Source organism: Rutidosis leptorrhynchoides, chromosome 7 (assembly GCF_046630445.1).
Source record: "Rutidosis leptorrhynchoides isolate AG116_Rl617_1_P2 chromosome 7, CSIRO_AGI_Rlap_v1, whole genome shotgun sequence".
In the NCBI taxonomy this organism is placed as follows: Eukaryota; Viridiplantae; Streptophyta; class Magnoliopsida; order Asterales; family Asteraceae; genus Rutidosis; species Rutidosis leptorrhynchoides.
In genome coordinates, this window is record NC_092339.1 from 109,020,523 (window position 1) to 109,038,036 (window position 17,514).

The window sequence follows — 17,514 nt, forward strand, 5'->3', positions numbered from 1 at the left end:
ACTGCATTCAAGAAACTTATTTTGTTGTAACATATTTGTATTGTAAACCATTATGTAATGGTCGTGTGTAAACAGGATATTTTAGATTATCATTATTTGATAATCTACGTAAAGATTTTTAAAACCTTTATCTATGAAATAAAGGTTATGGTTTGTTTTAAAAATGAATGCAGTCTTTGAAAAACGTCTCATATAGAGGTCAAAACCTCGCAACGAAATCAATTAATATGGAACGTTTTTAATCAATAAGAACGGGACATTTCAGTTGGTATCCGAGCGTTGGTCTTAGAGAACCAGAAATTTGCATTAGTGTGTCTTATCGATTTTGTTAGGATGCATTAGTGAGTCTGGACTTCGACCGTGTTTACTTGAAAAATGATTGCTTAACAAATTTTGTTGGAAACTATATATTTTTAACATGTGAATATTATGTGATATATTAATCTCTTAACGCGTTTGATATTATGTGATAGATGTCTACCTGTAGAACAAGTCCCATTGACTTACCTAATAATAATGAAGAGTCAAATGTAAATTGGAATGATTCGTGGACTGATTCACAAGTTCCCGAAGAGGAACCAGAAGAAGAGTCGGAACCGGAAGAAGAATCGGAACCGGAAGAAGAATCGGAACCGGATGAAGAAATAGAACCGGTGGGGGAAATAATAAAACGGTTAAGTAAAAGAAAATTCTCAACCAACCGACCAAGGTTAATTATGGTCAATGGTGTTTCCGCCAAGGAAGCAAAATATTGGGAGGATTACCAATTCTCCGATGAATCGGATTTCGACGAGAATTCCGATGATGTTATAGAAATTACCCCAACTGAATTTAAAAAGGCAAAAGAAAATAATAAGGGAAAGGGCATAAAAATAGAGAAATCTAATTCCAACCCCAATGAACTTTATATGTATCGTCAACCCCCGAAGTCCTTAAGTTGTAACAATGACCCGGGAACCTCTAAACCACCAGGTTTTTCTAAACCAATGTAGAAAACGACGGCTCGTATTAGGGGAACATCATATATCCCTAAAAACTTAGCAAAAAGAACCAAGTTCGAAAAAGAAGAAACGAGTGAGTCAGAATAAGATAGTTGTATTTGTGCGGTGTAATATATGTAATATAGTGTGCTTATGCTTTACGATATATGTAAAAATTGCTTGTATTAATAAGTACCTTTTATGAATCTAACTTTTGTCTATTTTACAGTATAAAAACACAAAATGGATAGACAACCCAATATTTTAGAAGACTTACCCAGAGACATGATTGATGAAATCTTGTCTAGAGTCGGTCAGAATTCCTCGGCACAACTATTTATGGCAAAATCAGTTTGTAAGACATTCGAAGAACGTTCCAAGAATGCCTTGGTTTATAAAAGGCTTTCGTTTGAAAGATGGGGGATATCACATTGGGAAACCCATAAGTTATGATGTGTTTACTTTGACGCATATATTGCGGGGAACCCAAATGCTATTTTACGCAACGGGTTAAGAAATTATTTTGACTCAACGTATCCGAATATTGGACTTCATGATTTAGAAAAAGCGGCTAACATGCAACATAAAGAAGCATGCTATGCTTACGGGTTAGTAATGTTCGCTTCTCACCAAAGTGAGAACAAGAACATCGGGCTACAACTATTAAACAAAACATTTCCACAAGTGACGGAGTCGGTAATTGGGGTAAGAAATGAGGTTTTTAGATTGTTACGGGACTGTTGGACATTACGTAACCCTCGTCCCTTTGACGACGTTACAACACGCTGTCTTATCAACGGCCATAACGGTTATGTTCCAATTATTGATAAGAAACGTCTCAAAATTACAAGAGTACAAGATTTAAAACGCAAAGTATAAGATATTAAATTGTACGCAAGGACGTTCGAAAATCCAAAACCGGGACCAGAGTCAACTCTCAACGTTCGACGCAACGGACTAAAAATTACAAGTCAACTATGCACATAAATATAATATAATATTTAAATAATTACTAAAATTATTTATATATTATATTTATTTATATAATCCGTCGACAAGCTAGGAGCCAAGGCTTGGTGAGCTGTAAAAACAAACTCTGCGACTCGCGGAGTTTGAAGAAGGAAAGGGCCGCGAGTCGCGGAGATTCCCTGGACTCAAATCCCTATAAAACCCAACGAATTCTGATCATTTTTAATATCATAAATCAATCTCTCTCTATATATGTATACGTAATATTTATATTTATATTTTATATTTTAATTTTAATTTTAATTTTAAATCCTAATAATAAGGGTATGTTAGCGAATGTTGTAAGGGTGTAAGTCAAAATTCTGTCCGTGTAACGCTACGCTATTTTTAATCATTGTAAGTTATGTTCAACCTTTTTAATTTAATGTCTCGTAGCTAAGTTATTATTATGCTTATTTAAAACGAAGTAATCATGATGTTGGGCTAATTACTAAAATTGGGTAATTGGGCTTTGTACCATAATTGGGGTTTGGACAAAAGAACGACACTTGTGGAAATTAGACTATGGGCTATTAATGGGATTTATATTTGTTTAACTAAATGATAGTTTGTTAATTTTAATATAAAGATTTACAATTGGACGTCCCTATAAATAACCATATACACTCGATCGGATACGATGGGCGGGGTATTTATATGTACGAATAATCGTTCATTTAACCGGACACGGAAATGGATTAATAGTCACTAGAATTATTAAAACAGGGGTGAAATTATGTACAAGGACACTTGGCATAATTGTTAACAAAGTATTAAAACCTTGGGTTACACGCAGTCGATAACCTGGTATAATTATTAAACAAAGTATTAAAATCTTGTTACAGTTTAAGTCCCCAATTAGTTGGAATATTTAACTTCGGGTATAAGGATAATTTTACGAGGACACTCGCACTTTATATTTATGACTGATGGACTATTATGGACAGAAACCAGACGGACATATTAAATAATCCAGGACAAAGGATAATTAACCCATGGGCATAAAACTAAAATCAACACGTCAAACATCATGATTACGGAAGTTTAAATAAGCATAATTATTTTATTTCATATTTAATTTCCTTTATTTTATATTTAATTGCACTTCTAATTATCGCACTTTTATTTATTGTTATTGTATTTAATTGCACTTTTAATTATCGTACTTTTTAATTATCGCAATTTTATTTTATCGCACTTTTATTTATCGCAATTTCATTATTGTTATTTACTTTACGCTTTAAATTAAGTTATATTTATTTTTATTATTTTACATCAGGTTTTAACTGCGACTAAAGTTTTTAAAATCGACAAACCGGTCATTAAACGGTAAAAACCCCCCTTTATAATAATAATATTACTTATATATATATTTGTATTTTTATAAAATAAAACTAATATAGCGTTAAGCTTTGTTTAAAGATTTTTTTTCCATGTGGAACGAACCGGACTTACTAAAAACTACACTACTGTATGATTAGGTACACTGCCTATAAGTGTTGTAGCAAGGTTTAAGTATATCCATTCTCTAAATAAATAAATATCTTGTGTAAAATTGTATCGTATTTAATAGTATTTCCTAGTAAAATATAAGCTATTTCATATACACCTCGCATAACATCAAGTATTTTTGGAGCCGCTGCCGGGGAACATCTAGCTTAAAAGCCGGAAGCGCAACGCTAATATAAAAAAAAAAATTTATTTTTAGTTTACTAATATAAAAAAATACGCTTTTGTAAAAATACGTTTTAAATATTCAAAAATATAAAAAGAAAAACAAAAATATAAATATTTTTAAGAGTTTGTTAAATATTTAAGTTTTATAAAGTTTCTTTATTTTTATTTTATAAAAAAAATAAGTTTTATTTAAATATTTTTTGTTTATTTAAAATATAAAAAAATTTTAAAAAACCGAAAAAAATATAAATATATATAAATCTATTTTTTTAGATTGTTATAAAGTATTTTATTTCTATCTTAGTTTTTAAAGATAAGTTTTATTTAAATTATATAAATATTTTAATTAAATTAAAAACAGAAAATATATATATATATATATATATAAATATAAATAAAAAACAGAAACCGAACGATTTTAGCCTGGTACACGTTTGAAAATACAAACCCCGCGACTTGCGGGGGTTTTTAACTGGAAACACCGCGACTCGCGGAGCCACTCTAACACCGACAGAAACCCTAGTTAGCAATTAATTATGGGGTAATTATTATAATTATTATTATAAAACCCTAATTAGGTTTTAATTAATTTTTTTATTTTAGTTTTTATTATTATTTTGTTTAATTAGTTTAATTAAATTGTAAAATTAATAGTTTTAATAAATAAATAATATAAAAATAATATTTTTATAAAAATTGTACTTTTTACAACTTTTAGTATATTTTTATATTTTGTCTCTTTTTAATTGTTTTAGCGTAATATTTGTATTTTTCGCTCGTATTTAGTTTTAAACATAGTTTTTGCCATAGTTATTTTTATTTCTAGATTTTTAGGCTTTGCCGTAAAACCCCTTAAGTGCTTTTTCTTTAGACTAAGATTTATGTGCTTTAGAATTTTGCGATGCCTTTTTAAGTTTTAGTTCCTTTTTAAGATATTGCCATTTGGGATATAGTTTTACTTGTAAGCTTTAATATTTTTATAAGCAACTTTTAATTTTTAGTTTTTAGTGCCTTTTTAAGTTTCAACGCGCTACTTTCTTATTTTTATTTTTCGACGCCTTTTACATATGTATCAATTATCACTCCAATTAGTAATCTCAATTTGCGATTATAATTTTAAGTTAGTGATAGTAATAAGGTTGGGTTAGTCGAGTGTTTTTAAGTTCTATAAGTCATTTTTTTTTTATTATTTCTTATTTTTCGACGCCTTTTATTTTTCAACCCTTTTCTTTTTCGACGCGCTCTTTTTCTTTTCTTAGTTCTCGCTATTCTAGTTTTTAGGACTTAGAATTTTCTCTACTTCTTATCTAAATTTCTTAAAATTACGAAAATTTATTTTAAGTGGTTAAATTGATAGACATCAAAATTTTCTGGTTCGTAGTAATAGTTGGATTTGTACGTGGACCGGGTTATTGGAGCCAAACAGTCCTCAATTATATTGAGACCAAACGAATCCTGCCCCTCTGCTGCATCTTTTGGCTATTCGAAACGTGGGCAAAATCAGAAAAGTCTATTAATTGGATAACTTATATAATTTTTCTTTCCTTTTAAAAACTAATAGGATATTCAGTGAATGCACCGAGCAAGACATTCACCACCTTTTGTACGTTCACCACCTGTAACTAGATCAAGACATTTAGCAAATATTACCGCCGTTAATTTTTCTTTAGAATCGTCACCAGTCGACCAAGTACTCTAATTCAAATTTCCGATAATCCATTTTTTGAACCCGACCTCACAATTGAGAATCCGGAAAATATTCAGGGACGATTCGTAGATCCTGAACCATTAATTTTTCCTCCGGAACCACCAATCATTCAAACAGAGATTGTTGAGGAACGAACCATTAAATCAGAATCCTCTAGTGATTCCGATTCAACAAATTCAATTATGAAGAATCTGGAACCTTTAAGTATGGAAGACCGAATGAGAGCTAAACGCACTGGCCAAGGTCACGCAATTACTCATCCAGACATTAATGCGCCAGATTATGAAATCAAAGGACAAATTCTACATATGGTGACTAATCAATGCCAATTTAGTGGTGCGCTAAAGGAAGATCCAAATGAACATCTTCGTACCTTTAATAGGATCTGCACACTATTTAAAATAAGAGAAGTTGAGGATGAACAGATATATCTCATGTTATTTCCCTGGACTATAAAGGGAGAAGCCAAAGATTGGTTGGAATCGTTACCTGAAGGGGCGATTGATACATGGGACGTTTTAGTTGAAAAATTTCTTAAACAATTCTTTCCTGCATCTAAAGCCGTAAGACTTCAAGGAGAAATTGTTACGTACACACAGAAACCGAATGAAACTCTATATGAGGCATGGACAAGATTTGGAAAGTTATTAAGAGGATGTCCGCAACATGGTTTAGACACCTGTCAAATAGTACAAATATTCTACCAAGGATGCGACATCACTACAAGGAAAGACATCGATATAGCAGCTGGTGGTTCTATTATGAAGAAAACCGAAACTGATGCTTACAAAATTATTGATAACACTGCTTCCCACTCACATGAGTGGCACCAAGAAAAAGATATCGTTAGATCATCTAAAGCAGCTAGAGCCAATTCTAGCCATGACTTAGATTCCATTTCTGCAAAGATAGATGCTGTCTAGAGACAAATTGAAAAGATGACTAAAGATATCCACTCAATACGAATTAGTTGTGAGCAGTGTGGAGGACCACATTTGACAAAAGATTGTCTCAGTATTGAACTAACAATGGAACAAAGAGAGAATGTTTCATATCTAAACCAAAGGCCTGGAAATAATTATCAGAATAATTATCAACCGCCAAAACCGATCTACAATCAAAATCAGAATTATAATCGAAATATTCCATACAACAACCAACAAGGTCCTAGCAATCAACAAGTATCCAATAATACTTACAACCAGCAAAGACCTAATTTTCAAAACAAACCACCACAACCCGATGATAAAAAGCCGAATTTAGAAGATATGATGACAAAGCTAGTTGAAACTCAAACGCAGTTTTTCACATCTCAGAAACAAACTAATGAATAAAATGCTCAAGCATTTAGAAATCAACAAGCTTCTATTCAAAATTTAGAACAAGAAGTAAGTAACCTAGCAAGGTTAATAGGTGAAAGAAAACCAGGAAGTTTACCTAGTGATACAAATGCTAACCCCCGGAATGAAACAGCTAAAGCCATTACCACAAGAAGTGGTACAACACTTAAACCACCTGAAATACCTGTAACTTCTGATGAAGCTATTCCTACTCCACAAGAACCACAACCTGATCAAGATAAGGAAAAAGAACCGGTAGTTGAAAAGGTTAATGAAGATAACATAGTTAAGGCTAAACCTTATGTTAAACCATACCAACCACTACTTCCTTACCCAAGTAAAATGAAAAAAGAAAAACTTGAAGCTGAACAATCCAAATTCTTGGATATGTTTGAACAGATAAATGTAAATCTTCCTTTCATTGATGTGATTTCAGGAATGCCTAGATATGCTAAATTCTTGAAAGATCTAATCACGAATAGAAAGAAAATGGAAGAACTCTCGGCTGTTACTATGAATGCTAATTGTTCTGCAGTACTGCTGAATAAGATACCAGAAAATTATCTGATCCAGGAAGTTTCACAATTCCATGTTTTCTGGGTAGTCTTAGTTCAATAGAAGCATTAGCAGACTTAGGTGCTAGTATAAATTTAATGCAGTATTCACTATACACTAAACTAGACCTTGGAGAATTGAAACCAACAAGAATAAGTATACAACTAGCCGATCGATCAATAAAATATCCTAGAGGGATAATGGAGAACATGCTAGTTAAAGTTGGTACTTTAGTATTTCCAGTAGATTTTGTTGTTCTGGACATGGAAGAAGATTCTCAAGTTCCTCTCATATTAAGAAGACCATTCTTAAACACGGCTAAAGCAATGATAGACGTGTTTGGTAAAAAATTGACCCTAAGTATAGAGGACGAGAGTGTTACCTTTTCAGTTGATAGAGCAATGCAACAACCGCAATCTGCAGATGATACATGTTATTATATTCAAACTATAGATTCACATGCAGAATTGTTAGAAGAATTTTCAGAATTACAAGGAACAGGAGAATGTTCTTTAGGAGAAGGAACTGAACCAATTGATGAAGCTGAAATGTTAGTTACACTAATAGCTAATGGATATGAACCAACAACAGAAGAAATTCAAATGCTAAAAGAAGAAGACAGATATCGATATAAATCATCGATAGAAGAACCACCGACATTAGAGTTAAAGCCACTTCCAAACCATTTGGAATACGCTTATTTACATGGTGAATCTGAATTACCTGTAATAATATCGTCTTCTCTTACTGAAAATGAAAAATCACAACTCATTTCTGTGTTGAAAGCTCATAAACCAGCTATTGCATGGAAGATTCATGATATTAAAGGAATAAGTCCTTCGTATTGCACACATAAAATCCTTATGAAAGAAGGTCATAAAATGTATGTGCAACGCCAACGAAGACTAAATCCTAATATGCAAGATGTTGTTAAAAAAGAAATAATTAAACTGCTAGATGCAGGTTTAATTTATCCAATTTCTGATAGTCCATGGGTAAGCCCAGTTCAATGAGTGCCTAAGAAGGGTGGCATGACTATCATCACAAATGAAAAAAATGAGCTTATTCCTACTAGGACTGTAACAGGATGGCATGTATGTATTGATTATAGAAAATTAAATGACGCCACCAGAAAAGATCACTTTCCCTTACCTTTCATTGATCAAATGTTGGAAAGATTAGCCGGAAATAGTTATTATTGTTTTCTTGATGATTTTTCCGGATATTTTCAAATTCCAATAGCACCCGAAGATCAAGAGAAAACCACATTCATGTGCCCTTATGGTACTTTTGCTTACAAACGCATGCCATTTGGACTTTGCAACGCCCCTGCAACCTTTCAAAGGTGCATGATGGCGATTTTTCACGACATGATAGAAGAATGCATGGAAGTTTTCATGGATGACTTTTCAGTCTTCGGTGATACTTTTGAATCATGTCTAGTTAATCTGGAACGAATGCTTATTAGATGCGAACAATCAAATCTAGTACTTAATTGGGAGAAATGCCATTTCATGGTTAAAGAAGGCATCGTTCTTGGTCATAAAATTTCAAGTGAAGGAATTGAAGTGGATAGAGCTAAAGTAGATGTAATTGCTAAACTTCCACATCCCACTAATGTTAGAGGAGTTAGGAGTTTTCTAGGGCATGCCGGTATTTACCGACGTTTCATAAAAGATTTTTCTAAAATTGCCACTCCTATGAATAAACTCCTAGAAAAAGATGCTCCATTCATCTTTTCAGATGAATGCATCAAATCTTTTAATATTCTTAAAGAGAAACTTACTAATGCGTTGATCATGATAACACCAAATTGGAATCTACCGTTTGAACTAATGTGCGATGCAAGTGATTTTGCAATGGGAGCCGTTTTAGAACAAAGGATTGAAAAACGATTTCAACCTATATATTATGCTAGTAAGACGTTACAAGGAGCACAAACGAATTACACAACTACTGAAAAAGAACTCCTTGCTATTGTCTTTGCTTTTGACAAATTTCGTTCATATCTCGTTCTAGCAAAAACGGTGGTCTATACCAACCATTCTGCTCTTAGATACCTATTTTCAAAACAAGATGCCAAACCAAGATTATTCCGTTGGATCTTACTCTTACAAGAGTTCGATATTGAAATCCGAGATAAAAAGAGGAGCAGAAAATCTCGCCGCTGATCATCTTTCTCGTCTTGAAAATCCCGAATTAGAAGTTCTATATGAATCGGCCATACAAGACAACTTTCCTGATGAATATCTATTGAAGATAGATTATAATGAAATTCCATGGTTTGCAGACTATGCAAACTACTTAGTATGTGGATTCCTTGAAAAAGGATTGTCGCACCAAAAACGAAAGAAATTCTTTAGTGATATAAAACACTATTTCTGGGAAGATCCACATCTGTTTAAAAGTTGTTCAGATAGAATAATACGCCGATGTGTATTCGGAGATGAAGCTAGTAAAATTTTAAACCATTGTCACACAGGACCAACAGGAGGGCATTATGGGCCTCAACTAACAGCAAGAAAAGTTTATGATGCTGGATTCTATTGGCCTACAATTTACAAAGACGCACACCTTCTTTGCAAATCCTGTGATGCTTGTCAAAGGGCCGGAAAAATAAGTCAACGTGATGAAATGCCACAAAATGTCATTCAAGTATGTGAAGTATTTGACATTTGGGGTATTGACTTTATGGGTCCATTTCCAAAATCTCATAATAATCTCTATATTCTCGTAGCCATTGATTATGTATCTAAATGGGCGGAAGCACAAGCTCTCCCAACTAACGATGCACGAGTTGTAGTCAACTTTTTAAAACGTCTTTTTGCAAGGTTTGGAACACCGAAAGCTTTAATAAGTGATCGGGGAACTCATTTCTGTAATAATCAACTTGAGAAAGTTCTTAAAAGATGTGGAGTAACTCATAAAATCTCCACCGCATATCATCCACAAACAAGTGGACAAGTTGAAAATACTAACCGAGCTTTAAAACGTATTCTAGAAAAAACCGTAGGATCAAATCCGAAGGAATGGTCCATTAAGTTGGAGGATGCACTCTGGGCTTTTAGAACAGCCTACAAAACTCCAATTGGAACCACGCCTTTTAAACTCGTTTACGGAAAAGCATGTCATCTTCCAGTAGAAATTGAACACAAAGCATTTTGGGCTTTGAAGACATGTAATCTTGATTTACATGAAGCTGGACGTCTACGGTTAAGTCAACTAAACGAATTAGAAGAATTAAGACATGAAGCATACGAAAATTCATTAATCTATAAAGAAAGAACGAAGAAATGGCATGATAAAAAAATCAGAAGTTCAAAAGAATTTAAAGAAGGAGACAGAGTTCTTCTTTTCAATTCACGATTCAAGCTATTTCCTGGAAAATTGAAATCAAGATGGTATGGACCATTCATAGTCAAAAGAGTTTTCCCATACGGAACGATAGAATTAATAAATTCAAATGAAATTGAATTTAAAATTAATGGTCACAGAGTTAAACATTACATAGATAGTCCAATGGAAGTTGACAATGAAGTTAATCACAATTTCGATTCCACATCTAACTAAGTGTGGGGAGAATCAAGTCTTTTAAAGGATAATATGTATTTCTGTTAGAGTTAGATTTTCTGTTTTCATGTAGTTCTCGAAAATGGAACCCGAATGGTCTTTCCCTAGCAGACCCTAAAGAACTAGTCTTCTCCCCCCATTCTGAATTTTTATTTTTTTTGGGTTTTTACGAAATGAAGACTTCCTGTGAACTAAACCATGGTCTAATGCTACACGCTTTGATCACTAAACGTAATAATGACACACTTCCGAGTGAAATAGTATCAGTAATCAGAGAAAGATTGGACGGAGTAAGAAAAGAATCCAGATGCGAAGATAATAAGTTACAATTTGGTAAAGGAAAATCAAAATCCGCAGCGAAAAGAAGAGCACAACACCTAGAAAGATGTCACAAATGAGGAAAATGGTCACATGGAGGTAAATGTTCAAATAATCAAACCTATTCAAACACCGAATTTGTTACGTTATGCAGAGACGGACCGTTCATATGTTTAGAAGAAAAAACACTGAATGCTCGAGGTTACGCCTATGTAGCCATGGAAAATCAATTAAACTGACTATCTTATGAATGGGATAGATCATATCACTAAGAATACTATCTCACAGGTAAGTCTGTACAGTTTTTATTTTTTATTTTCATTTTTAACCTTTTGATAATAAACGCTAATTTGTTCGCTATAACGTATTAAATTGGTATTCGATGAAATTAGGTTTGGCGACCGAAATTATTGATATCATTCAAAAATTTATTACATCACTGCGAAATTTAACGTTTATTCTTAAGGTATAAATATCTTTAATCAATCAAACCAAAATATTTCAAAAATTCGTCATGAGTTAAATTAGGTCATGGAACCGAAATTACTTTACCGAAAAGAGGGGCGCATATTTTTGATAATATTTGATTGATTAAAGTAAGATAAAAGCCAAAAAGATTTTTAATTTTATTTTTACCATGTTTTTAAAATTAATATATAAATCATAAATTAATATTGTGAACTCTGTAAAATCAATATATTTAAGTTTGTCAATATTTGAAAAATTAATATTTTTAATATAAGTTTGTATGTATAAAAACAAAAATATAATATAAGTTTGGTGTGAATTTTTAATATTATGCATTTTTAATTAAGTTTGGTGTAAATTTTTAATTTTAGGCATTTTTAAATTTAAGTTGTGTGAATTTAAAAACAAAAATTTACTTTATGTCGCTAAGTTAAAAAATATGATTTTTAAAATTCGTCGTAAGTTGAAGACTAGGTCTTTGAACCGAAATTGCTTTACCCGAGGGAGGGACGAGAACTTTTATTATCATTATTTTTAATCTTATTGAATTAAAGTATGCCAAAAACATTAAAAAAAACCCAAAAATCTAAGCTTTTAAAACAATCGCTTGAAAAAGACAAATTTTAAAATTTTGTCGAGGGACGGACTAGGACATCGATCCGAAACGACCTCATCCTAAAATAAAGGAAAACAAAATTTTAAATTTATTTTATATTTGTTTTATAAGTTAAGGTTTATTAAAAAAATAAAAAAATAAAAAAAAAACGCCGCGACTCTCGGAGTTTGAAGAACAAAATCACCGCGACTCGCGGAGGATGTAAAATCCAGAAAAAAATATAACGCAGATCAGACAGTCCCCAACACACCCCCAACCCAAAAACTGCGAAAAACACCCGAACAAAACACACACAAAATCGAATTTTTGGCCATTTTTTATGAAATCTTTTACAATATCATGTTGAGAAGGATGCTATCAAGGAATTACTCAAGAAAAACGGTAAATTTCTACACCAAAACACCCTTTAATCCGAAAAATTAGTGTTCTTGAGCAATTTTATACCCAATTCGATTTTGATGCTTTTTAGTGTAATTATGCTTAAATTGTTTATGTATTATGCTTGTATAACCTAGATTGATGCTAGTTAACATGATTAGAAGCCTTAAACTTCAAATTTTGAGAAATCTAGGGTTTGTGTTCTTGAGCAATTTGGGGCTTTTTGATATAAACAGGTTATGACCGATTTTTTTCATGAATTATTGCTAAATTAAGTAGTTTAACATGTTTAGGTAGTTAAATGATCCAAACTTTGAGCCTAAACATGATTTTTGAGAATTAAAGTGGACTTTTTCAAGTCTAAAATTCATGAACTTGATTTTTGAGAGATAATGTCATTTGAAACTTGTTTAATTGCTAGTAATGATTATTTTGACATGTTATTTGAGATGAATGCTTATGAACTTGGCGAACATTTTCGTATATGCTTATTTGAAAAAGTGTAGATTTGATAAAAATATGAAAATGAGCATAAGTTTGATATAAATTGGACATGTCATTGTAATTATTTTGATTGATGATTTTGCTGACACTAATGCATATTTGGATGCACAAAAATTGTGTTTGATGTGTTTTGCAGACTGAAAGGGGTGAATCTTCATCCCAAGATCACAATGCTCCTCCTGAGAATGCGGAACAACAGGATGTTGATAGCTATTATAAACAAGATATACCTCATCCAGTTATGACATTTTCAGATATGCACTTGAAAGATTTGCACCCGAACTTGAGATTTGACAGACGTTGGATAGATTATCCAAAATACCAAAGGGGCTTGCATACTCTTCATTCTAAAGTTGTTGAAGTACCTAGGGTAATAGAATGGGGACCATTAGAAGCTGTAGAATTGGTCGGGCCAATTAGAGAATTACTTACACAGAGGTATGGTAATTCTACTTTTAACGATTGGGTACGATTATTCAGCATGCGTAGACCTGTATATAAAGTATGGTGTGAAGAATTATTGTGTAGTATAGAAATAAATGATTGGGTAGCTAGTTTAACCGATCGATCTTTTATTAGATTTTTGTTAGGAGGTTCGATGCGCCACATGTCTCTACTAGACATGGCTCAGGCCTTACGTATATATACGCCTGAGGAGTTAGCATCTGCCAACTGTAGAGGGTTGATATTGAACGGTAGGAAAATTGATGAAAATTTTGATACGCATGGTGTATGGAGTCAAATGACTAGCCATCACCGATTTAAAGGGGGAAATTACTCTTATTTGGATATAGATAGAGCAGAGTTAAGAGTAATTCATAGGTTTTTAGCCAATTCGATTACACAACGAGGTAAGAATAAGGAAAAGGTAAATGAACAGGATTTGTTTTACCACATGTGTATTCGAGACCCACAAAGCGCTGTAAGTATACCTTATTGTGTGGGTTATTATTTATCAGCTATGGTTAGGGGGATGAGACCGCACAGTATAATAGGAGGTGGTATATTTATTACACTAATTGCTGAGTATCTCAATGTGGATATAAGTCGGGGGGGATTATTAGTCGAAGAACCAGAACCCCACGATACAATTGGTTTAAATGTATACCATGGTGCGAAGGTTTTGAAGAGGCAAAATAATGCCGCAGTACAATACCATGGTAGACATCCACAGGTTGAGAGAAACCAACAGCCAGGTAATGTGGGAGGGGGAAATGAAATGACAGAAATGCAAAGGTTTATAGCTTCACAAGAGTATGAAAATGCTAGACATCGAGCATTTGAAGATTGGCAAGTTCATCAAAACCAAATCATAGCTCATTGCCAACATGTAGGTAGAAACTATATTCCTACTCCATCGCCCGTATTTCCTCCCTGGTCTATAGAGATCCAACCACCATATCCTACGTATAACCCAACCGAAGCATTCTATAACACATACGGTTATGCATGGAACCCCTACTGGTATCAGTATCATCCCTAGTCTACTTAGTTTTATTTATTTTATTATTTGTAATGTTGATACATTTAATACTTATGTTAATATTGTAATAGTTTATATACTTTTCTAACTTTTATTATTAGATTTTAATAATTTTTGAATGTGGGGTAATATACCAAACTTCAAAAATATGTATATATGTTTGCAGTTTATCTTATGTACACACCAGGGTAAAACAACGCATTTTCAAAGACTGGCATTAAGTTCAGCAAAAGCAACTAATTTTGACGACAAGATGCAAAATATATGTGAAATAACAACAAGACGGAATGAACAAATGATGTGCACCATTTATCATTCAACACAAACAACAATATGTTTGGAAACTTTGGTAAAATTTATTCATTTCTACGCTAATCACCCTCAATAATTTAAATTGTTACTGATTTCTTGCAAATGAGGGCATTGCAAGATCTTAAGTGTGGGAAGGGGTTAAATTCTTTCGGATTTTTAAAATTTTTATCTTAAACACTTGGTTACCATTAAAAATACTAGTAAAGCAGTAGTTGTATTAGAATCTAGTGCTCTCTGATAATAAAGAACAGCCCTAGTCTTATATACTGACTACCCAATTCTAGTAAAAAATTTCAAAATTTTCAATTAAATGAACTCAAAATCATGTTTATACATATTTATGAATGATAAAACTAGGTTTTAACACCGAAATTATTGTTACCTCGGAAAGGACATAAATTGAGAAACAAACCAAAATGTTAGAATTCATTTAAAATGGAATAGAGGACAATAAAAAGGAAAATATAAGCCAAGTGTGGGAAAATTTACCAAGTTATTTTAAACATATGTCACATATTTCTGTAACAAATAACTGAAAATACATTTGCTTTGGACTAAACTAAATTGTTTTACCCGATGAAAGAAAAGAAGAGATGGATCTACACGATGAATCAATTCTATCATTAAAAGGAAGTAAAGTCTTCCTAAAAAGAAACGCGCTTCTTGATTTAGGTCAGGAAGTTGTCGTCCAGACCAGCTGTAGGTTGACGAAAAATCTAGAAAAGTCATCTCTAAAATCAGCAGGAAATCCACGGACCTCAGCATAAAACAGGGTCGCCAAGTGGTCAGATTTATCCTAACTATGAGAAGGATTTATCTCGTACAATGGGGGGGCACCGTGCAAATTAGCTGGATAAGACTAATGAATCAGATCCCCAGAAAGGATAATCTCCTTAAAAATCAAAAATCAGCTTTTAAGACTGATATTACTCAATCCTAGAGATTGACCTTAAAGATTGAGAATTACAAACTCAAAGAATTCGATGATATCTAAACTCGAGCTTGAACGAGAAAATATTTTGATCAAATTAAAACCGATTTGTTTTCTGAAAACCCTATTTTCAATGCGTTCATTACCTTTGAACGTAAATTCATAGGAATTCACCTGAAATTCATTAGGTCACCTGAACCAAATCGGGTGTCAACTGTAAGAACGGTGGTTGCATAGCATGGTCAAAGACAGGACCTTGTGCCAGACCGAAAAATTATAAGGGTGAGCTTTACTATTGCTCCTACAAAGGATAGTAATTGCGTCCGACACGTTATAGACCATAATTAAAAGCATGTTAGGGGACATTGCCTTAAACAGTGCTTGTTAAATGCTTCCCTTTACAACCGTACGGTAGTTTACCGAAAGGTAATATACGGAACAAGTAAACTGGATGTGTTGCTTTCCCAATACAAGGTTAGCAAGTGGGTGACACAAAACCACAAGTTTTGAGCTAAATTTTCAAATATGAAACCCACCAAACCCACAAAAAGAATTTGCAAACACCGGTGAAGGGTTATTCCGGAAAACTTATCTAGGGTAAAAGCTAGATTGAATTTTCAAAAAGATCAAATGTTTTCATAAAGATCCAATTTCCTTAAAGGATCTAAATTTTATAGTCATGTGGGACTGTAAACCACATCGTTACTACCATTGTTTATACTGCCGTAAAGAAATCACTGATGTACAAAGTGTGAAGAATAAAGAAGTGATTCTAGTATTTCAAGACTATATTGCTTGAGGACAAGCAACGCCCAAGTGTGGGAATATTTGATAATGCTAAAAACGAACATATATTTTATAGCATTATTCCTCAAGAAAGACAAGCTTTTAGTTGCAATTGTCCTATTTACAAGTGATATTCGTTTAAATAATAAAAAGTGAAGACAAAAGACAGATTCGACGAATTGAAGACGCAAACGACCAAAAAGCTCAAAAGTACAAAAAACAATCAAAGAGGTTCTAATTATTGATAAGAAACGTCTCAAAATTACAAGAGTACAAGATTCAAAACGCAAAGTATAAGATATTAAATTGTACGCAAGGACGTTCGAAAATCCGGAACCGGGACCAGAGTCAACTCTAAACGCTCTACGCAACGGACTAAAAATTACAAGTCAACTATGCACATAAATATAATATAATATTTAAATAATTACTAAAATTATTTATATATTATATTTATTTATATAATCCGTCGACAAGCTAGGAGCCAAGGCTTGGTGAGCTGTAAAAACAAACTCCGCAACTCGCGGAGTTTGAAGAAGGAAAGGGCCGCGAGTTGCGGAGATTCCCTGGACTCAAATCCCTATAAAACCCAACGAATTCTGATCATTTTTAATATCATAAATCAATCTCTCTCTATATATGTATACGTAATATTTATATTTATATTTTATATTTTAATTTTAATTTTAATTTTAAATCCTAATAATAATGGTATGTTAGCGAATATTGTAAGGGTGTAAGTCGAAATTATGTCCGTGTAACGCTACACTATTTTTAATCATTGTAAGTTATGTTCAACCTTTTTAATTTAATGTCTCGTAGCTAAGTTATTATTATGCTTATTTAAAACGAAGTAATCATGATGTTGGGCTAATTACTA